This window comes from Macrotis lagotis, chromosome 3, assembly GCF_037893015.1.
Source record: "Macrotis lagotis isolate mMagLag1 chromosome 3, bilby.v1.9.chrom.fasta, whole genome shotgun sequence".
Taxonomy (NCBI): Eukaryota; Metazoa; Chordata; class Mammalia; order Peramelemorphia; family Peramelidae; genus Macrotis; species Macrotis lagotis.
The window spans coordinates 198,483,214-198,506,994 of NC_133660.1; the positions used below are offsets into that span (position 1 = coordinate 198,483,214).

General features: G+C 34.5%; 1 pseudogene; it reads right to left on the reverse strand.

Annotated features, from left to right (window-relative positions):
* Positions 1-18,782: 18,782 nt before the first annotated feature.
* Positions 18,783-19,048, reverse strand: LOC141519294 (protein kish-A pseudogene; annotated as a pseudogene).
* Between the last annotated feature and the right edge of the window lie 4,733 nt (positions 19,049-23,781).

Below are 23,781 nucleotides of genomic sequence, written 5' to 3' on the forward strand. Positions count from 1 at the left end.
AGAAGTAAACTTGTAATGTTATTGATATAGGAATCTTTACCCATGCATGTTGGAATATTTTTTGGCACCTTAAGGTCTCAGATAATTGTGGAGAGACCTAAGATATTAATAGATTTTCCCAGGACACATTCAATATATGTCAGAAAGGAAACTTGAACCCAGGTCTTTTTGGCTTTGACTCCTTATCTCCAGACCATACTGCTTCTAAGTGATGAAAAAAAAAAACAAAGTTATAAATGAAACCATATCTAAAGAAATGGAAATTCTATTAGGGAAAATACACATTCATGAATAATTATGTGGGAAGAAGTTAAAAAATATTTTAAGCCTGGGGAAAATGAGGTGACTTTACTAAACTTTAATAAATCAGAAAAATTCTGATTGAAAAAATGTAACTCTGTGCCTATCAGACTCAAGGATTCTGCACCAATTTGAAATAAGAAAATTTTAAAAAGCACATCGGGCCCTTGTCAACAGAACTGTACTTTACTCCAGAGAGAATGCATTAAGGAAGCTTAAGGATGTGCAAATAAGAAAAACCTATATTTGTACTGATAAGTCTCGGGATCAATCCTCATTCTCTTTGATCTTAAGGGACATTGTAAAAAAATAAACCCCTGCCAACACCTGGAAGTGTATTTCTTTCTTCTTATGTTCTGTATTTAGAACCAATCCCCATACTTTAAGATTCACCTTTTATTTCAGAAAAAAGCCTTTGAGGCATGAAATTATTAAATGTGTTTCCTAGTCCAAGTGCAAAGCTTTAATCTAAGGACCAGTATTGCTTCAAGCCCAACACACTGCATCATGAGAAGGCCTTGAATAATTCCATCACAAGAATAAGAGAATGAGACTCTAACTGAGGGGTTCAGTCGTGTTCTTTCAGTCTCTTCACTGCCTTCTTAGGATAGATCAAAAGCACAAGGACAAGATGAATAAAAATAAATAAATATTGGCCAAAAAATGAAAACCGAGGCCCAAAGTGAATCCATAAATAATTGAACCGACAAGAAGACAGAAGGAAAAAAGTAGAAACAAGTCATTGATCAGAAATAAACTTGGATATATGAAAAATGCAATATAAAAAGAGAATAGTTACTCAAAGATCAAAACAAGGAGTGATTCCATACGGAACAATTCCATACAGACACAGAGCTGTATAAATGCAATTTTATATTTCATTAGAGTAGACTTTTTCCTCACAGTGAGGTCCCTCCTGGGGAGCTAATATAAAAATACTGAGCCCATCAAAGATAGCAAAATGATGGAATTACTGTGACAAGATTAGTTAATAGCAATTCTGGTACTTAGGCATATCTCATGGGACACTCATATTCCAGAACTCTGATGTCACTGCTGTTTGGATTTCCCAATGAAAACGTTCCTTCTATCACTGGAGATTTGAAACTGCTTCAAATAGTCTTAGAGATGGGTGACACAGAGAAGTTTAAGAGTAATACAAATATTAATAACTAACATATATATTCATGTGCTAGGACTATGCTAAATACTTTATCCTCACAACCCCCCACCCAGCACAGAAGGCAATTTGTCAGTCTTTACATTGTTTCCATGTTGTACATTGGTCTAAATTGAGTGTGATGAGAGAGAAATCATATCCTTAAAGAAGAACCATAAAGAGATAACAAAATCAAACAATAAGATAGTAGTTTTTTTTTTTCTAAATTTAAGGTAATAGTCCTTGGTCTTTGTTCAAACTCCACAGTTGTTTCTCTGGCTACAGATGGTATTTTCCATTATAGAGAGCCCCAAATTGTACCTGAGTGTTGCACTGATGGAATGAGCAAGTCCATCAAGGTTGATCATCACCCCCATGTTGCTGTTATGGTGAACAATGTTTTTCTGGTTCTGTTCATCTCACTCAGCATCAGCGCATGCAAATCCTTCTAGGCTTCCCTGAATTCCTATCCCTCCTGGTTTCTAATAGAACAATAGTGCTCCATGACATACATATACCACAGTTTGTTAAGTCATTCCCTAATTGAAGAACATTTACTTAATTTCCAATTCTTTGCCACCACAAACAGAGCCTCTATGAATATTTTTGTACAAGTGATACTTTTACCCTTTTTCATCATCTCTTCAGGATATAGACCAAGTAGTGGTATTGCTGGATCAAAGGGTATGTACATTTTTGTTGCCCTTTGGGCATAGTTCCAAATTTCTCTCCAGAAAGGATGGATAAATTCACAGCACCACCAACAATATAATAGTGCCCCAGATTTTCCACAATCCTTCCAACAATGATGATTATACTTTCTGGTCATATTGACCAGTCTGAGAGGTATGGTATGAAGTGAGTATTGTTATATTCGCTAAATAAAAAGATCTAAGCTTTTTGGATAATAATTAACTATTTGGTTAAAAATTGTTTAGAAATAGGGGCAGCTAGGTGGCATAGTGGATAAAGCACCGGCCCTGGAGTCAGGAGTACCTGGGTTCAAATCCTGTCTCAGACACTTAATAATTACCTAGCTGTGTGGCCTTGGGCAAGCCACTTGACCCCATTTCCCTTGCAAAAACCTAAAAAAAAATGCTTAGAAATCTTAAAAACAGTCTCATAAAAACTCTGTATAGATTGGAATCTCATATTACATAGCAAGATAAAGTCAAAATGGATATAAGCACTAGTGACAAAGGGAGATAGAAGTAATTTAGAAGAACATATATTAGATTTATAGATAATAAAATTTTATGTATAAACAAGAAATAGAGAGCATTATGTTATGCAAATTAGATAATTTTGATTAAATTAAATTAAATCAAAAAGTTTTGTGCAAATAAAACAAATGTATCAAAGAAAGCAGAAAATGAGACAGGGTGAAATTTTTTTTACAAAAATCTCATATCCAAATATATATATATATATATATATATATATATATATATACACATATATATATATATATATAAAGAATTGAATCAAATTTATAAGACTATGAGTCATCCCCCAATGATAAATAATCAAGGGATATCAATAAGTAATTTTTAAAAGAAGAAATCAAAGCTATATATATATATATATATATATATGACCATATAAAATATCCTAAATCATCATTAATGAGAAAAATATTGCAAATTAAATCAGCTCTGTGGTATCGCCTCATACCTATCTGCTCAAATGATAGAAGGGGAAAATGGAAAATGTTGTAAAGGATGAGGAAATAAAATTAGGACAATAATACACTGATAGTGGTATTTTGAACTGATTCAACCATTTTGGAAAGCAATCTGGAATTATGTCCAAAGAGTTATAAAATTGCGAATACTCTTTGACCCAGTAATAACACATTTAGGTCTGTTTCCCAAGGTGATCAGGGAAAAAGAATAGAAACTGTATGCTCTAAAATATTTACAACAACTCTCTTTGTGTAGAGTTGGAAATTGAGGGGATGCCCATAAATTGGGAAATGGCTGGATTAAATTGTGGTGTATGATTGTAATAGAATACTACTAATACTATAAGAAATAGTGAACAGGTTAGTGTTTAAAAAATGAAAAGTCTTGCCTTTAAATAATGTAGAGAAAGGAGAAGAATTCAGAGTAGTAGTATATGTAATAAAAGCAATATTATTCAAAGAATGACTAAGCTATTCTTAATAATATGATCCTTCTAATCAATTACAAAGGATGTATGAATGAAAATACCATCCACCTCAGAGAAAGAGCTGATTGATTTATGGAAGTTTAAATTGCATATTTCCATATATAAAATATGCACACACACACACACACACACACACACACACACACACACACACACACATATATATACACATATGTGTATATCTATATCTATATCTATATCCATATCTCCATATATATATATATATATATATATATATATATTTAATGCTGTTCTCTCTTTTGGGTTAGGAGACAATGAGGGAGACAATTCAGAACTCAAACTGTAAGAAACAAATAATTTTTTAAAATTAAGATTTAGCTTCATACATCAGCCATACTTATTAACATGTAGCTATTTTAACTTCCTTGCATTTCTATTGTGGCCCCCAGACTACATCAGTAACCTTATATGCCCTTTTGCAGTGAGATTCACTTATATAAGCTCAACTCTTTCCCCAGCTCCCTGTACCTCTACCATGAATGCTTAATGATTCCAGTCCTCCTGCCTTGGTTCCTCTTGGCCATGTATAGTTAGTCTGAAGTTCCTTGCTACCTGTTCTGACCTCAGTTAATTATTAGTCGTGTGACCTCAGACAAGTCACTTAACAAGCCTGTGCCTCAGTTTCCTTATCTGTAAAATTACTTTGACTTGGGTCCCTCAGGTCATTGCTAGTTTTAAATTCATAATCTTAAAAGATCAATTTTATCTATTCTAGATGAACCTTCATGTATTCAAGGCATCATGTATTCAAGATGACTTATTCTGATTCTATCAAGCAAAGACTCTCCCTATTAACAATGCAAGATGAAATAATTTGAAGATAGAATTCTCAGTACTGAGACAGACATTTAAACTCCACAGATTATGGAGAATGAGATAGTTTTCCACCAATTTAAATACAGAGTAGATATAGTTCCTCTGAAAATATTTACTCAGAGCTTTGCTTTATCCCATAGTTAATATTGGCCTTTTCTATACCAGTTTGAACATATAAATTTTAAAAATTATTATTAGGCATACTAATTATATATCTGCCTAGGTTCTGTATTCATATTGATACAGTACAATGCTTTCATAGAAAACATAGTATGAAACACTAAATACATGGGGGAGGTGTGTTACTAATTGTAAAGATTTATTGGTGAGTACTGCCTGCTTACTAATTAATGTGCTGTAGGGTAACTGTTAATGGTTTCAAATAAATAGTCTTTAATATTACATAAACAATGGAAGAGAAATTTCCTGACAAAGAGCTTTATCAACTCTACCCTAGATATAGTATTATATGAATACTGTAAAGTAATACATAAAGCAATATAGACAAAATGTGTATATATCTACATACATATATATATATATATATATATATATATATATATATATATATATATTTAATGTTGTTCTCTCTTGTGGGTTAGGAGGGAGTGAGAGAGATGTTTATTATGTGTAAAACATTTGCCCTAGTTTTGAGGTTACAAATAGAAAAAAATACAGCAGTTCCTGATCGCAAAGAGCTCACATTCTAACATGGAAGATAACACACATAGACAGTTTTGGCTGCACATTTAATAAGATTCAACAGTCTTTCAGGTCTTCAACATTAGGCAAATAGTAATGCCTCTTCTTTAATGTCATTGCTACTGAAAAATCTTATCAGTTGCTGGTGTTCACTCTACAGTGATGGCAAAATTTTGGTGAGAATATATTTCTTTTCTGGGCCTAAGCAACTGTGGATGCCACACCCACAGAAGCAGTTAAGTGGGCTGTACCATCCCTTTGTGATGATCAGAGATGCTGTTCCCAAAATGTATGCTGTTCCTAAAGCTCTACGATTTGGCTTTATGGGATGTCTCCATCAAGGTATGAGGGAAGATAGTTGTCAAAGTGGAAGTGACTTGACTTGGCCAACATTGGTGCCTTTTTACTCTTCCTCAGATTGTTTCAGTTAGGTGGTTTATATTCTCTGTGTGGGGCAGTTGATTGACAGTCATTGGTATGACTGCCTCCTTCTTCAGAAGAATTAGTTCTCCAGGTGATGGTTTTAATTGATGGCTAGAAGCAGGATTGATGGTTTGGAGTGCTGCTACTCCTAGGGCTCTGGTACCTGTCCGATCACTTGTTGATAGTAGTAAGAAAGATGGGTCTTCTTTCCACATTGATTTCTTCCGTACATGATGGCTGTGGTGTATGGACAAGAAGAAGCTCTAATAGTCTGAGGGGTATTTCTATGGGTGTTAGGTTGAGGTAAAATGATAGAGAAGGTGGTGGTAGTAGGACTAATTTAACATAGTATCTCCTCTCTCTCCTTTAACATGTCTCGATGCCACAGCTAAGTTAGTTTGCCTATTTTGTGCATGATATGTAGTTGTCATTGGTTGGTGATCCCTTTGCCATAATGATTTCCCCAGATGGTAGCTAAGCTCCAGGCTAATGGGCTAGGCTTATAAATAGAACATATTTGATAAAACACGTGTTGGTAGTGCTAAGATGGGTGAGTTCTCTTTCTACAATTATTTTCCCTTAATGATGGCTGTGAAGGTTGGACTGGAAGCAGGTATGGAAGATTTATATATATATATATAAATCTTCCATACCTGCTTCCATATATATATATATATATATATATATATATATATATATATAATATATTATATATATATCAACAAGTTTTAACCTAAATACACTTCAGTATATATATATATATATATATGTATATATATATATATATATATAGAGAGAGAGAGAGAGAGATGTAGATAGATTATAGACATATTTATATAGTCAAATTATTTCATCTACATGTGCTTCAGTAAACGTCCTAGGTCTTTTTCATCCAAAAATCATTCTATTATTGTTGTTGAGTCATTTCAGTCATGTCCAACTCTTAGTGACTCCATTTCAGATTTTCTTGGCAAAGATGCTAGAATGGTTTGCCATTTCCTTCTCCAGTTCATTTTATAAATGAGGAAATGAAGGCAAAAGGGGCTGAGTGACTTGCCCAAGGCCAGATTTGACTTTAGGAAGATAAGTCATCCTGCCTCTTGATCTGAAGCTCTATTTACTATACCAATCAACTGCTTCTAATATTGCCTGTTTGAACTTGAACAAATTGATCTACATATCTTGGATTAAATTTCCTAGTCTATAAAATGAAGGTGTTCACCTAGGTGATCTGAAGTCATTTCTGACTCTAAATATATGGTGCTGTTTTAGTACTTGGAGTATCTTTGCCAAAGAGAAATAACCTTCTTTACCTCCATTTTCAATAATAATAATAACAGTAATAATGTTTTTGTCCTTCATTCTATTTCTTTTGCAAGGTATGGGGTTAAGTGACTTGCCCAAGGTTGCACAGCTAGGTAAATATTAAGTGTCTGAGGTGGGATTTGAACTCAGGTCCTCCTTACTCCAGGGTCGGTACTCTATCACTGCACCTCCTAACTGCCTCTGTCCTTCATTCTTGAAGAAGACAGTGACATCAGTAAGGTGATGCCAATGACAAGCACATGAATTGGATTTGAGTGGGGGGCTGTGCTAAGTCACCAGCCTCACTTTCTATTCTGGAGTCATCTGGATCCAGTGGCCAGACAGGAATCAGGACAACTGGAAATGGCCCTGGATGTGACGTAAGCAGGGTTAACTTGCCCAAGGTAGTTAGTGTCAAGTGTCTGAGGCCAGATTCAAACTCCCATTCTCCTGACTCCAAGGCCAGTGCTCTATCCACTGTACCACCAGCTGCCCAAGAAAAATGCTTACTGGAGATAAAGCTTTAGCGTGTGCTTCAAAATTTTTGGCTGGTCAAAAACTATTCTGTCTTCAAAAGATAGATTGCTTTTCTTCCTATCCCCAAAAGGACTGAGAGACTCAGTCTTAATGGCACTAAATTCAGGAGATGTAATCCCAAATAGATAAAAGTAAATTTTTGTCTCCAATGAGGTTTTTTTTTTTTTCCTTTAGCAGGGGAGCTAACAAGGGTTATTTCTTCCTCACAGATGGGTCCCAATAGTTACACTATGATCCTATCATTAAATTGAAAAAGAGACTCCAGAACAGTTTCAGAATACATGGAATCAAAGTGAATGTATTCTCCAATTTAGCAATATAGTATATGGAATATATTTGACATGAATTTTCAGAAATTCATGATTCTGAAGCCCTCAGTTGAAAATAAAAACTCCAAGAAAGAGTTCCTGTGTGGGACATAATTTCTCAAGGCCATTTATACAGCTGGTTCCACATTTGGGAGTAGTTTGCTATAGTACTTTCAAGTCCTAGCTCAAGCACAATCTCCTTAAAGAAGCTTCTTTGGTCCTCTAAAAAAAAGCATCATTCTTTTACCTCTGAACCCAAAGTATACCAAAGCTTTCTTATGACCCTATATTTTGCAATGGATTATAATTATTAGTAAACATCTCATCCCCACCCTATTCCCAGCATTTTTCAAGGCTCAGACTGTTTCAGCTATATTTGCATTCCCTTACACATTGAACTTAGAATATATAATAGGTGTTCACTTACCATTTGTTAGTTTGAATTATTGATTGATTTTGCATCCTAGAGAATTCCATAATACGTTGCAGTATTCCTTAGGTTAACAAGATGAAAAGTTTCCAAGGTTCTAGGTCTTCAGGCCAAAGTCACTAACAAGTAATATTATTTTGTAGATAAAGTTGTATTATGTGCCACCACAGGGAAAATAAGAGAATTGATGAAAGTTATTTTTCACTGTTACAAAAGGCAGAGCAGGACTAAAACAATCAGGGCCCCATATTTGTTATAGTAAATTAAATATTAATGCAGGAGATGTACGACATACGAAAATCTCCCACACCCAGAAAGGAATGGGTAAGTTAATATGGGTACCTTCTGGTGAAAAGGAAAAAAGTCAAATGGAAGACTAGGAAGTAAGGAGTTATCCATAGAATGACACTTATTTGTTCTCAAGTAGGTAGTAAAATTGTTCATATGATTAAGAAGGCTGTCCCAGGGTAAAGCATATTCCTATTGCAAGTTTTAAGGGACTACCTGTTTTCTTATCTATCAAATGAAATAAAGAAGGAAGAGAAGAAAAATATTTATTAAAAGTCTATCCACCATAGACTACCATATCCTACCATAGGTAGGAAGGTAAATGATAACTAGATAGCTAGATGGATGGATGGATGGATGGATGGATGGATGGATAGGAGGATAGGTGGATAGGTAGTATGAAAGTGTCCCCCAAAACAAGGAAGGTTACTCACTGATTTTTGACCTGTTGGAAATAAATATGTGTTAATCTTTCCATAATTTGCCCTAATCAGGGAAAGATAGTAATACCAGAGTTTATTCATTGTTATTCAGGGATAAATGTTACCACTGTTTTGTCCTTAAAAAAGAGCAAAATAGAATTAAGTTAGTAAGCACATTTATTCATATTTCTTTAAAACAAAGATTTAGCCAGAATGCAAAAGGGGTGAGAGGTCTTCTGTCCAATCAAAAAAGGGACAGGGAGAACTCAGCAAAGACAGAGATGGGAGAGGTTAACATTAGATATTCCAACAAAAGGAATCAGCTGCCTTAAGGATTTTCAAGGAAAGAGCTTGCTTTAGGGATTCTTGAGAGGATTAAGAGGTAAATCTTTTTTCTGTTTACAACTGAGTAAGATTTCTCTAAGCACCATTTTCAATTGCTACATTGATCTGGTCAAAAGTGATTTCACCCAACTCTGCTCTTAAAGACCCAGAAAATTAGATTAATAGTTAGATAGATAAATAGAGAAGAGAAGATAGATTAGATAGACAGGTAGATCTGGCTCTAAGTGCTTCTCATTTGATTCTCATAAAAACCCTGAGTGAGAGGGGCTATTATTACTCTCTTTTTCTCATTAAGGAAACTTTGATGTTTAATAGTACATGATCTTTATGGCAAAAAATAATTATCACCAAAAAGTCTTTGTGTTTTTTAGTTTCATTTGTGATCTTTCCATCTCCTTGATGAAGTTTTCACAAGTGAATAGTCAAATGTTGCTACTAGTTTTCCATAGAAGACCACAATTTTTTCTACTCCTCATTTGAAGTAGATAAGATCTCTTCATGTTTATTCTATGTTGACTATAAAAAAGCTTTTTATTTAGTAGAGCAAAATACCATCCTTGTTAAAAAGTAATATTCTGATAAAGTGTCTTCTATGCCTTTTTAGCAGATAAAGCAACAACGTGTAGTACCAAAGTGAAAATAAGATACTTGAAGAAGATTTTTCATGGTTATTAAAGACCCAAGCAAGACTAAAACAATGTGGGCCCTATATTTTCTGAGGCAACTAGGTATTGAAGTGGATAGAATGTGGGGTGTGGAGTCAGGAAGCCTCATCTTCTTGAATTAAATCTGATCTCGGATGCTTGCTACTTGTATGACCTTGGGCATGCCACTTAATTCTGATTCCCTCAGTTCCCTCATTTGGAAAATGAACTGGAGAAAGAAATGGCAAACTGCTCCAGTACCTTTGCCAAGGAAAAAAACAAATAGGATCACAAAGAATTGGACATAACTGAAATGACTGAACAGTTACCATGTTACATGGGGTCTCCTCCAGGGGCTGAACACCCAGGATATAATGCTAGTTGATGGACAGATTTTATGTGAGGTAATTCTTATTTTTTTATTTTTAGTTTTTTAGTTTTTGCAAGGCAATGGGGTTAAGTGGCTTGCCCAAGGCCACATGGCTAGGTAATTATTAAGTGTTTGAGGTCAGATTTGAACTCAGGTACTCCTGACTCCAAGGCCAGTGCTCTATCCACTGCACCACCTAGCTGCCCCCTACATGAGGTAATTCTTACAATTTCGGTTTTGATTTGCTCATTTGTTCTTTTGGTTTAGTGTGTGGAGCAACAATAAGAATAAAGAAAAATAATAGTATGTAACTTTTTGAGTGTTCAAAAGTTTGCAAATTACATTATATATGCAGTTGTGTGCAACAATTCCATAAGATGCAATACCTGCTATCAATAGTATTATTATTATTATTATTATTATTCCCACTTTATAAAAAGGGAAAATGAGGCTCAAGGAAATTCAGTTACTTGCCCATTTGACCATGGCCAGCTAGTAAAGTTAAAAGGTGGGATTTGAACCTACTTCTAGATTTGGACCCCCCTAACTGCAGGCCTTTCCTCTACCTTTTTTTTCATAAGTACCTCTTATTGGAAGAAAAAGGTAAACGTAAAAAAAAAATCAGTAAATCACTCAAATGCATATGCTCAGAAATGCCCTATAAACCCCAGGATTTTTATTGTGAGGAAGAAATGGCATGAAGTTTATGAAAGCATTTGGTAAGCCATAAGGGCTTGCAGAAATAATCAGCTATTCTTCACATTATTGAAATGTGTCTACTCAAGAGCAGGAAGTTTTAAAAAGTGCTGGATAGTACTTAAGAAATAATAAGAGCATAAAAATGATCTTCCATACACAGAAAAGAAGGGAAATAATAAAGAAACAGAGTAGACTTGAAATACCAAAGCACTGTTCTAGAAAGTTGGTCCCACGGCTGTGGAAGAAATTAAAAATAAAAACACAAAAACAGAGAGGAGGAAAGAAACAGGAAATGAGACCAACTTTCAAGAAGCATGAAGGAAGAGAAATAAAAATATGCAAGGATAAAAATATATATCATAAAAAGAGGAAAATAAAAGAAAAAAGTAAATGGAGCCTAATGAGGGGAATAAAAACAGTACTAAATTGTATTAAAAGATAGGAGTCATGCAACATTTAAGTTGCTTTTTTGTTTAACTTTACTTCTATTCTTATAACATTCATGAACCAAGAAAAAGAACAGGATAAAAATATGATCATAAAATAAATCTAACTAGGCTTGGAAAAGACCTGGGAAGGACAGATGCAGCTTCTTGAACTGGAATCTGCAGACCTTATTATTCAGCCATTCATGGCACTCATAGGAGATGTAAAAACTCTGGAAAGTATAATAGAGTCTGTGGTAACTGTCTTTTAAAATCGGGAAAGGTATTTCTTTATAAATTGAAGATTTCTGTAATCAGAGATTGAGGTTTGGGATCCTGGGGAAATATATCTATTTACTAATATTCAGAGGAAAAACAAGGCAGAGTTAATAAAAAACAGGCTTATGAAGAGAATATCTTATTAAATCTTAATTTCCTTCTTTGCTAGAAGCAACATTTGAAGAAGCAAATGTCTGGAAGCAATAGATGTAAGTTGCCTTAACTATAACAGCTTTCTATCCTATCTCATTTAAGAGTCTTCTCGATAAACTGTAGCATAACATTACATCAGGAATCATATTTATTAGTAAGGAGATAATTGACCAGAGATTTATACTGGTAAATGGCTATTGTCAGTTAAACAGGTATGTGATAATAAGAAGGGTGTTGAATGGTTCTCTGTTGGACCCAGTATTTAACATTTCCTTCCTTACTTGGATAATGGAATAGAAAAGCTGCTCATTAAGTTTACATATGACATCAAGCTGGGATTCTCCATCAACATCTTGAGATATGGGACAGAATGCTCTTGGGAAATGCTCTTGGTAAGATAATTAAAAGGCAAAATACAAAAAAAATTGACATTATTTAGTATAATGAATATGTATATATTAGTATTTTTTCATGTACATATGTTTGTGTGTATGTAGATATGGAAAATGTATCTTTATTTCAATATAATTGATTTCCTGTGGAATGTTTTGTCAGGGGTGGACTATGGTCAGCAAGAACTGACAACCAACTGTTAAATTTTCAGTATGAACTTTTTACTTCAGAAAAAAGGTAAATTACAAAAGAGGGCTTTGTTTAATGCTTTGTTAATTGTCTAGATTTAAGAGTCATGGAGAAAATGTTAGTGTAGATTAATTGAAATGTGCCATCCTTACTTCAGGAGACATTTATTAAGCTTTTACCAGCATAATCTTGTTCCATGTAATTTATGTAATTGAAGATATTCCGAGGAGGACTCCATGAAGCCAAAAAAGAAAAGGGGAAAAAGAGCCTTAGTATAGGGGAAAAGAGCACAACTAATTCTCAGATCTGCTGCTACTAAATAACATGACCGTAAGCAATTCATTTCACCTCTATAGAACTTCAAAAGGACTCACTTTCTTCCTATTAAATGACCTTAGATGTGATGATCTCTAAGGTCCCTTAGAAGAACAGCTGTCTATGAGGCAGCCCTGGAGGTGAAATGTGACAGCTGGAGAATTGAGCCTAAAGTAGGAGCACCTGAGTTCAGACCCTTCCTCAGAAATTAAGTAACTTTGAAAAAGTCAGTTTACATCTGCTGCTCATTTTCCCCATCTGTTGAATGGGAATAGTAATAGTGATTGTGGTGATAATATAATTTATTTGTAAAACATTTAGCACACCTCAAAGTGCCATATAAAGGTAAGATGATGATGAATTGAGAAATTGAATCCTCAATTAGAAAAATTAAGGTTTGTGCCTTATTTCTCCAAACTGTTGAAGACCATTCCATGGGAAGAAACTGTAAAAGATAGGAATTTAACTATGTTGTATACTTTAGCTATGGTTTAGAGGGATGAGCTTGCTGCTGTTGGAAGATTCTAGTTAGTATCCTAATTACCTCATTAACCATGAGACTTTGCATAAATCATTTCCCTTCTCTAAGTCTTTGTTTTCTTCTGGCAAAATGAGATTTTTTTATACCATCTCTAAAGTCCCCTGTAGCCCCAAAAAACTATGATTTTTTGTTTTAAAGAGAAAGTCTCTGTCCACAATAGAATTCAAGGAGGCTTTGAAGTATTTATGGAAATTAAAAATTCAAGAAGATTTCTGTACCACCTAGAGTTTTAATCTTTTCCAGGGTGGAAAGAAGAACATAATTTTTTTTAACAATTCAAAGAGAGAAATCTCCATTATAATATAAGCTATTAGTTCTTTAGCAGTAATATTCCTCAAACCCTTTTGTCTTTACAGCTGCAATATAACAGAATTTGCATTTCAATTAATGTGTCCAAGTACAGAGCATTAAATCTGCTAGCAGGGAATATGTTTTCCAACTTCCAGTCTTAAAAAAAAAACACCAAACTGACCTTTCAACCCTCCAAACCATGTAAAAGATGTAATGTGTTAGTATAAGATTGTTTTAAACATGGCATAATGACTTTTCTGTTTTAATTAAGCTCTTTTAGCCCAGAGTTTTAAAAAGTGCTATGAAATGTCACTTAAATATAGTTGAAAATGCTATTTGAGTCATTAGTTGTGGCTTTGATTTGTTTTTTTTGAAAAGCAAGTAATTGTCAGTATCACATGTAAATATATGCCATCGAAGATATGGTATGATTTTAGAAAGGAGACCAAGTTGCCTATCTCAGTTTCTAATGCATGAAAATCAGAGTTGATTTACTTCTTAATAATGAGGATATACACCAAGTTTCTAAAGCATAGGATAGAGTGGTAAAAGGATTTTCTTATTTCACTTGTATTGAAGGTGTAGTAGCTACTCACAAGCACATCTCCCAATTGTTGAAAGAAGCTTTGACCTATTCCATTTCACACATGGCCAGGTTCTCCTCTCCTCTGGCAACTTAATGCACCCACCCTTTCCTTTCCACCTGGGAGCTCATCAAATTGGTGGCAGAATTAATGTAAATATCTCAACAATTTTAATTGTATTGTAGCTCAACATTACAGAGCTGATCCATCAACACTTGCCTGTCTTATATGAGAGGTACCACCTGGTTTCAATTTGATGGTAATGAGAATATGTCCATTTGAAATATTGAATTTGAGAGTCAGTTTGGGTTGAAACTAAGATATTTTTGCATATAAACATATAGAGTATGTCTCTATATATGCATGTTTATATATATATCCATATGTATACATGAATATATAAGAAAAATTAGAAAGTTTCTGACAGAGAGAGAGAGAGAGAGAGAGAGAGAATACTAGGTGATGAAGGAGATAGAATGCTGGGTCCTGCCTCAGATACTTATTAGCTGTGTGACTCTGGTTTCTGCCTTAACTTCCTCATCTGCAAAATGATCTAGAGAAGGAAATGGCAGACCACTTCAGTAACTTTGCCCAGAAAACCCCAAATGAGGTTCTGAAGAATTGAAGATGACTAAACACCAACTGAATACTGTCATAAAACTCTATTTTTTCTTTTATTAGACTATTATAATTCTTGTTCAATTTGCAAGATTGCATTGTTTTGTATATACTCAGACTTTTAATTAATAATGTTTTGGAAACACAAATCACTATATGCATTCTACCAATATTAAAAAAAATGATTTGCTGAGCTGATTGAATGACAGTGCTCTTGATGCCAAACAGTTCTTCTCCCTTCCCTCACCCCCCCCCCCCTTTTTCACAGCCTAGGAGGGATTAATCTAAATATTCCCCACAGCTGTAATTCACCAAAGCCGATAATTAAAGGCAATGTTTTTCCCCAGGCTTGTACCATTTGTCTATGAGATACAAAATTATTCCATAGAGCTGAGGACTCTGTTAAGCCCTGTTGTTATTCAGCAGCCTTGTAAAGAATTCTCAGTGTTCTACTCTCAATGTTCCCTGCATGTCTTCTCCAAAACTGACTTTGCTTTGCTTTATGGTCTTATTCAAGCTATCAATTTGTGTTCTCTAAAGTTTTATAGCTTAATAAAATCATGTAAATTGAATTTCTGAGCGGAAAAATACCAATATCTGCTTCAGAAATCTGAAGTTTCAAAGGACACATAAAAGGATTTGAAATCCTATCACATCTGACTTTTTTCCTTCCTTCAATTACAATCAGAAAACAATTTCATTCTGCTCAAGTCAAGTAGGAAGGTCTAAAAATCCAAAGCCCAAAATTCTGTCCTGTCATGATTTTGATTTTTATGTATTGTTTAAATTTAGCTAGGAGGCAGAGATGGCAAGGGGAGAGGAAGAGCTAATGTCAAAGAGGTGGTGGTAAACATTTCCCCTCAAAAATGGGAATACTTTTTTAAGCTAAATCTTAATTATTATCATTTTCTCCATTACTTTCTTCAGTCTAGACAATCAACAAAATAATAAATCAGGCTCAGATTTGCAGCCTTTGCTGAGTTTCAAGGCATACATGCTCATCATGTAAATCCAACAATCAGAGTCAGAGCATGCTTCAGCAAAGCCCTGACTGATAGCTATTCATTGACCAGGTCTTCATTCTCCCTCAGCCTTCAAAACTCCGTTACTAAGAGCCCTGGCTACCAAAGTGTCATCTCCTTTTCTAAGAGGAGGAGAAAAAGCTCTTAACTACCCAAGTTTCAGTCAGTGTAAAACCAGATGATTGGAAAGAATTGTATTCCCACTGAAGTTTGGGGAAATCATATAAAAATAAGTTTATTTAGTCCTTTCATATTCAGACTATGAAATTATCAATGAAAATATTTTCCCATTTTATAGATAGACAGAGTTGTCCATGGATAATTAGTTAATTGTTTGAGTTAATACTTAGATCACCTGATTGCAAGTCCAACATTCTATGAAATACATCATAGAGGCTGCTCTAGAGAGGCAAGTCAAGGTGTTCTGGAAGAAGGCAAGAAGTAATAGATGGATCTGTTGATGTAAAAGTCAAGAGAACAATTTTTAGTACAGCAAATCTCAATGATAAAACAGCTGTCCTAGTGTCTTTTGTGCTTTGTGTTGGGGACAGGAAAAGATTCTGCCCTCAAGAAGATTAAAATTTTGTTAGGGATACATAATGTATGAGCAAATGCATGTACACACACACACACACACACACACACACACTAACAGACAAACTTCCAGTACAGGGAACAGTGCATAACAACAGTTTACTGAGAATATAAATTAGGATGGGCAAAATAATGAGAGAGATTACTTAGGATCATTGATGAATTTGGACTTAATTCTATAGCTAGCCAGATTACTAATTTTTTAGTAGAGATATGAAATGATAAAAGCAATATTTTGCAGAAATAAATCTGACCTCTGAGGGTAAAGTCAGTTGGAATGGTAGAAACTGGAAGTAGGAAGACCAGTTAAGATCCTACTGCAGTAATCACACAGAGAGGACAGAGAGAACAGACAGCTATAAAGGAGATGCTGACAGTGAATATGCTATAAGGAATGAAGACAAAAGAGACTTGAAAGATTATTATGAAGCTTGAATAAGTGGGGAATTGGAGACAATATTTAAATCAGAAACAGTGAGGATGGAGAGTTATGGCTGGGGGAGTTGTGATAAATTTTATTTAGACAAATTGAGTTCATGATATGTCTTTCAGAGATATTTTGTATAGATTAAGAATAATAGGCTTATCATGTCTTTTGGATTGCTTGCTCTGTAAGGAATTTATTTTTTTATACTTCTCTGTACTTTTGAACTGTAGATTATAAAATATCACATTAAAATGTGCTCATATGTTTTAGGGGTTTAAGTAAATAATAATGCTTCTACCAGAAATACAATGAGAATTGACTGGTTTTGACTCCTTGGTACACAATGAACGCTTATAGAAATTAAAACAAAAAGAAGAAAAAAAAGCAAAAAGAAGAGAAAGAAGAAGAAAAAAGGAAGAAGAGGATGAAAGAAGAAAGAAGAGGAAGAAGAAGGAAGAAGAGGGAGAAGAAAGAAAAAGAAAGAAAGGAGGAGGAGGAGGAGGAAATAAAACTGGCTTAAAGGATAGGGCCCCTGACCTGGAATCATGAACACTTGAGTACAAATTGAGCCTCAGATACTTATTAGTTGTGTGGCCCTGGACAAGTCATTTAACCTCTACCTCAGTTTTCTCATCATTATGGGGAAAATAATAGTCTCTATCTTTCAGGCTTACTGTGAGGATCAAGTGATGTATTATTTGTGAAGAATTGCATATGGTCTTTGGCCTACAGTAGACACTTCATAAATAGTTTTTTTTCCTTTATAACTTCCTAATTATAGTTCACATTTACATAAATATTTTTATATGCTAAAGTATGTCTTTCTTAGCAGCAATGTGAAATATTTCATTATCATCTCCATCTCCCCATTTTATTGAGGAGGAAATTGAGGCTGAGAAATATTGTGTTCTAACTAGTTCACTTAATCTTCCAGATTTTTCTTTTTAGCAACAGGTATTTGAAGAAAAGTTTAAGATTTCTGTAATACCAGGTTTCAAGGTGAAATACTCTAGCAAACTTTCCTGATAGTTCTTTGCTTTAATTGAAAAAAAAAATCTTTAAGTTTTCATGTTTTTTTTGTAATAGAATGTGAAAACAATACTTTTCTTGTAACACTCTTAATCCAGTCTTAGCAATTTATGTACCATATAACCTGACTTCATAAATTTGGAAAATATAGAAAACTCTAGATAAAAGTCAGTACAAATTGAGTTGGACCAGGAAGGCATGTTTAAAGTATTATTAGATACAAATACAAATTTTATGAACTCATGTATAATATCTAACCATCTTTCTCAAATAAAAAAAGTTCATTTAGAGAAATGTTCACATATAAGGATACACTTTTTCACCAGTCATATAGAAAGGAATTTGAGTTTTAATTTAACAAGTTTGCTGTCTGTTGTAATCAATAAAAATACCTCCTGTAGTTCAACAGATGATGGTACAGTAAATAGAAAGCAATAATCCTGAAGTCAGGAGGACTTGATTTCAAATGGAATCTCAGATATTTGACACTTACTAGCTGTGTGACCTTGGGCTTGCCACTTAACCCTGATTGCCTTGCATCCAGGGCCATCTCCAGTCATATTGTTCCATATCTAGTCACTGAATGCAAATGGCTCTAGAGAAGAAAGTGAGATTGGTGACTTAGCATAACTCCCCCTCACTCAAATCCAATTCATGCTTGTCATGGCATCATCTCCCTGATGTCATGGTCTTCTAGAATGAAGGACAAACACCAACATAATAGTGACATTTACAGAATGCCATCTTAGCAGCAGAACTAAAAATAAGGTCAATCTTTATACAGATATCAACTTATTCTTTTGTTAACAGTGCATCTTGGTTATTTATAGAGAGCAACTTTGGTCCATTAACACATATAATTGAGAACAGCAGCCAGGAGTCATTCAGTCAAGGTACACAGTTGAAAGGGTCAACAATCACTCTTCCCATTGTTTTCGGGAGGCAAGTCCTTTATCTACAGAAATCTGACAGCAATTAAATTCAGGTATTATTCAGGCACTGGATGAACAATATGCTGAAAATCATTACTATACAGCATACTGCTACAGAGGGACTCTTTTCATTTACCAATTTTGGCACATTTTCAAACTATACCCTAAATAGTCCAGTTTTATTTTTGTCCAAGAGTCCAGCACCAAGGTTAAGATATATGCATGGGCACATATATGCAGCAAGATTATTGTCATTGGACCCTGGGAGTTGAAATTGGCAGACAAAGGGAGACCTCCAATATCCCCCACCCACATCATTCTTCTGGGACAATGGGATTGTCTATCATGTCTTAACTTCACAAAAGTACCACTATATGGCTCTGAGGGTTTAACACAAAGGTAGTACCCTCAATTCATTCCATTCTGTTATATCATTCAACTCAGTTTGTAAAGTGATATAATCTGATTAAAAAGGAATATCACAAACCTTTCTGAATTGTAATACCATATTTGAAAAATCATTAACTTGGGATTCAAATCCAAGCTCTGCTTTAAATAGATAAATAGGGGCGGCTAGGTGGCATAGTGGATAAAGGCACCGGCCCTGGAGTCAGGAGTACCTGGGTTCAAATCTGGCCTCAGACACTTAATAATTACCTAGCTGTGTGGTCTTGGGCAAGCCACTTAACCCCGTTTGCCTTGCAAAAACCTAAAAATAATAGATAGATAGATAGATATCTAGATAGATAGATAGATGGCTCTTTTGTGACATCAGGCCACTAACTACACTTCTCTGGTTCCCAGTTCTCTCATTTGTAAAATGACAGATTGATTGGATCTAGGTGATCAATACAGTCTAGAGAAAATAGCGTGTAATTTTTATATACTACATCATTCAGTGTATGTTCTAATGCCTTCTTTACTCTTATTCAATTTACTTTATGTTTTTAAGATATTGACAATATTTGAATTATTATTTCTATGAATTAGGATAATACATTATGGGAAAACTGATATTTTGAATATTGAGTTTAATTATCAGCATAACAAACTAAAGTTATTAGGTTACCCCTTTCTAATCAATTGACTGCTTTGCTAGATGACTCCTCTGTATAATTGTCCAATTTCAGGATTCATAAACTGGCTCACTGTTCTTCTGGGGCCAAATAATAAGGAACTTAAATTATAGATGGATATTCCTGTAATCTACTCCATTCTCTTTATTGACTGAATGTATTCATTTCTGTTGAGCTTTGCTGGTATTCTGTCATCAGGGCTTTAGAGGGCAGCAAAGGAGTTATGTAGAGGGTAAAATGCATTTACTCATTGAGAGAAAAACATCCCAGTCAACCTTCAACAATCATCACTATTGGAAGGAGAGGCAAGAGTTAATGAAGAGTTCCTGCAGATGATTTTGTTTTTTGTTCTCCTAGTTAATATCACTCTTGGAAAAAAAGGAACTTAGTCAGAGAAGGAGTATTACTGGATAAAAACCAGATCAAACAGGGAAAAGGACATTATCTGTTTATGATTCCAAAAGCCTAAAATTCAGGACATTGGAATTCCATACTTAGTTTTATCTTGAATTGCTAAAGAATTCAATATGCTACATTATCTAAAAATAGTTTTGTCCTCATAAAATGCAAATTTTGTTTGTTATATAGTTTGTTTTATTTATATGTATTTTAAAATGAATATTTAGTTAATGGAAGAGGAAGCCATAGTCTTTTAAAGAATGAGCTTTGGCAACACTGAAAATTAGGTTAGTTAATAAGTAATCGTAATTTGATGCAAATAACCTTCACACACATCTCAACTTTAAAGAACCAGAGAGGCTATTTCTTGGAAGAGAGCAAAATTTCTCTAGTTTTGAAAAAATAACAATCATTAGACTGTTGACCTTTAAATATGGTTACAAATGTTTCTTCTGACAGTTCTACTGTGAGAAATTGACAAGATTTCTCTTTGTGCAAAAAATAGATAATGGGAGATAAATAGGGAGAAAAGAAGTTTTGAGAAATAAATAGGGAGTATTCTGAAGACACATTTTTCCCTTTTCTCAATAAGTTATGAACAGATAATAGTGAATCTTATAAAAAAGTTTTTTTTGTTGTTGTTGTTGTGGTTATTGTAAAGCTTCTCTGATGTCCTAAAGAAGCCTAGAGTTAAAAGTCAATTTGAGATTTAGTCCCAGAAGACTGATGATTTTAGAACAAATTCACAAGGCCAAGATTCTCCTTAAGACTAACAAATGCTAGTGTTATTCTGTTGATTAATAACAATTGAAATTTAGCCACAAATTTGACACAGATCTTTGAGATTCTTCCAGTGCTGACAGTAAGATGGAGATAATATGAGCATCATCTTCTTCCATTCCTCTTTTTTGTGAAGGCTTTCCCTCATGCCTAGAATGTAATTCCTTAACTTTGTTTTTTAGATTGCCTAGCTAAAAACCTAATCAGTCAGATACCATCTCATATAGGAGACCCTTCCTATCTCTCCTTTTCCCATACTTTAAAGCATATACATAATATGTATATTTACTTGACTTTATTTCTGCCATATATATATGTATATTCAAGTAAATATACAACTGTTATATGCTAATAAGTATGAGGGCTGTTTTCTTTGCTTTATTTAGGTATATAAGATGCTTAATAAATGAGAATTAAATTTAATTAATTTGATTAATGACCTGGTATCTGGGCTTCAGTGATGTTTTATCCTTTATCCTATAAACATTTATAAAATTCCTATAATATGCTGGATACTAGGTACTGGATTGCCATCAAAGGATAGCAGATACCAATAATTAAAACATAAAATTATACTAATAAGGCAAAGGAAAAGTACAAGATAAATGCTATGAAAATTATCAGTCCATCTTCTTACCATTTTCCCTTTTCTCATAAAGGTTAAAGTGTATAAAACTCTTCTAAAAGATCTACATAAAAGTGGCAGGGCAAAGGATTTAGCATCAGAGAATATGGGTTTAAATCCTTGTTTTACCATTTGCTATCTAAGTGATCTTGGTCAAATTACAAAATTGTCAATTTCCTTATTTTAAAATCCTTTACAATTCTAAATTCTATGTCTCTTCTACTTCCAAGATTCTATGCTTAAGATTACTAGACAGTTTCTGATTAAATCAAGATTATACTATTTTATAGATCACTGTAATATACTGAGATGAATATTCTACTGCTTGACGACACAGAATTCTTGGGCTACTAGTGATGGCTCATCTGTTGCACTGGCATTGTCCTTGGCTGTAGGCTTATCTAGTTCTAATGTAGGTCAGAGATATTTATTCATCAAAACAAATCACTCAGAATATGCTTCCACCCCTTAGCAACTCCCATTATCTCTTCATAATTTTCAACCAAAACCAATCCAAAACAGCCAAACATTATTATACCAGTAAACAATTTAATTGAATTATCTAAAACTGTAGCAAAAAGTAATCACATGCATCTCAGAAGTATCAACCTTTTCAGTTCTCCTCATTCTAACCAAGATAAAAATCCATTTTAATATTTAATTTATAATGAAATGAATACAAAATTCATCCCTGAGTCATGAGGGCATGAGTTATGGGAAGGTTTAGAGGATCTCAAGTCCAATCCTCTAGTCAGTGTGTTAGAATTATTTTTTATTCTTTTTTGAGACTCATTCTATTGTATAAGTTAGAACAGATCATTTAATTGCTCCTTAAATTAAATGTGGTTCCAGTCTCAGTATGGACACCTGGTTGACTTTCACCCTACTGAACCATAGCTCAGCACTTTTTCTGCTTAAATGATCTACCAGCCTCCCTTCCCCAGCAGTGGGCATTGCTCATCTTGCTTAGCTCAGTAAATTAGTATTCTCAAGCTATGCTCTCTAGGAAACACAATCCTATAAACCAGAGAAGTAGCTAGCTCACATTGGCCTAGACTTTACTCACACCGCTGTTCACATCTATTGAATTCCCTCATAGGAGCATAGTAAGGCCCTTCCCCAGAAGCAGAGGCAGTTCAAGGCATGGAAAAAAATCCCCCCCTTCCCCCGTCCCATACTCAAACACAGGCTCCTTTATAACTACCTTTCCTTTACCTCTCTGCCTTCTGACATTCCCCTACAATATTGCTGTGCCCACAGATATATCCTTATTTTGAACACAATTTGGGTGGTGAGGTGGAGCATCCATCAAAACTCATATAGGCAGTTCCACAAGCATTCTAAAATATGAATATGGGCGAAAAGAAAATTCTAAGTAATATGTCTACTATGCTAACATAGACTAGACTTACAAATACCTTCATGACCTCTGCAGGTAGTCTATATCAAGGTGATAGAAATATTTAGGGGGAAGAGAAGGAAAAGGAAATTGTCTCTTTTTCTTTGCAAGTTCATTTTAGTTCATTCCAATGTCTCATCCATTGCTTCTTCAGGAGCTGGTACAAAAGCGAAGCCAAACTCAGAAAGATCTTTGCTCCAATGTGGAACCACTAACTGTGCTAATTTTCTCTTTCCTCTTTTGTAAATTGGTAACAGGAAAACTAACTATCTCATAGTACTCCCATAGGAATCAAAAGACCTAATGTATGTAAAATGATTTCGAAATGTAGACAATTTCTCTGATGATATCAGAGAAACCCATTCTAAGAGCATAACTTGATTCTTACCTGCCATTCCTATTCAGATAGCCTGCCACATATGAGAAAATATCATTTTCTCTTGTAGCCCTGGGAGTGTTTGTGCCTTTTTTCTGTGGACACTGCCTTTTCTATTATTCTTCCCCTTGGATATCTTAGCCATAACCCCCACAGGCTCCACAGGCATGCTATCCATCTGTCCTTGGGCTGGGAAAAGGGCCAATACCTGGGCAAACAGGCAAGAGGCCAGACAAAGTAGAAGTTTTATTTGCATGGCTGAACTAGGATGAAGTTAGTCTATAGGTCAGTTTGTTTTCCTCTGAAACCTTCCAAATATGTGATTCTCATTCCAATGGACTGATAGCTGCACTTCCTGATTGACTCATAACTTTCATTTTTAAGGGAGGGTAT